The sequence below is a fragment of the Limulus polyphemus genome, unplaced genomic scaffold, assembly GCF_000517525.1.
Source record: "Limulus polyphemus unplaced genomic scaffold, Limulus_polyphemus-2.1.2 Scaffold432, whole genome shotgun sequence".
NCBI classification, from domain to species: Eukaryota; Metazoa; Arthropoda; class Merostomata; order Xiphosura; family Limulidae; genus Limulus; species Limulus polyphemus.
This window is the reverse complement of record NW_013666042.1, coordinates 379691-381013: the sequence shown is the minus strand read 5'-3', so window position 1 is coordinate 381013 and position 1323 is coordinate 379691.

Genomic DNA, 1323 nt, shown 5'->3' with positions numbered 1-1323 from the left:
TTGAAGACCAATTCATATTAGGATTGGACTATTTACTACCGAGAAAGTGTGTAGTTAACTTCAATAAAATGATGATTGGAAACAACAAAGGCCAAATTCCATTAAGTGTTGCTGAATCCACTGATATGTATGTCACAGCGCTTAAGTCAACTACAATACCCTCCTATGTCAGAGAAGATAATTTGAAGTAGGATAAAAGAACATCCCCGAGGAAGTCCAATGCTTGTGGAAGCAGTGGAAGACCCATCCAGTGGATTTGAAGATTGGAAGGTCACTTGTGGCAGGTCATCAAGTAGTACTTATAACTGTGTCCAATTTCTCTAAATGTGAGCAGACACTTAAGGAAGGGGCATTGTTGGGTGTGTGCCATGAGGTAGAGCCAGTCAATGTTAAACCAAGAAATACAACTATAAAGAAAGAACATACACTTCCAGAACATTTAACAGACCTCTATAAGAAGAGCATAGTCCATTTGTCATCATCACAGGCTCCTCGGGTTAGAGAACTTTTGGCGAATTATGCAGACGTCTTTTCGAAAGGAGATCATGACCTCGGCTGCACAGACCTTGTAGAGCACAGAATGAACACAAGCAATCACTGTCCAATAAAGATACCTCCAAGGAGAATAGCTCCAGCAAAGCGACAAGAGTTGGAGAAGGTCATGGATGTCCTAATTAAGGAAAGGATAGTTGAGAAGTCAGATAGTCCTTGGTCAGCTCCCATTGTGTTAGTCCAGAAGAAGGATGAGACCCAACGTTGCTGTGTGGACTTTAGAACTCTTAACAGTATAACTGAAAAAGACTCATATCCACTGCCAAGAATTGATGATACTCTTGATGCCCTAAGTGGAGCCAGGTGGTTTTCAACTCTGGACTTAAAGTCGGGTTTCCATCAAGTGAAAATGGCTGAAGCAGATAAACATAAGACTGATGATATTCGGGGGTTAGCAATGCTCCAGCAACATTAGAGAGGCTGGTGGAAAGAGTACTGGAAGGCCTACAATGGAGGATAGCCCTAGTGTAACTGGATGATTGTATTTGCAACAACGTTTGATGAGGAAATGTCCCGGCTAGAGGAAGTATTCAAGTGTTTGAAAGCAGCAAACCTCAAACTCCATCCCAAGAAATGCCACTTGTTCCAGAAAGAGGTGCTTTACTCAGGTCACATTGTAAGTGAGCATTGTGTGCAAACTGATTCTGATAAGGTGAAAGCAGAGCGTGATTGGCCAACACTAGACAATGTGGGAGAGTTAAGAAGTTTCTTGAGACTCTGTACCTATTACTGGAAGTTTGTGAAGGACTTTGCAAACTATAGCTGCTCCAT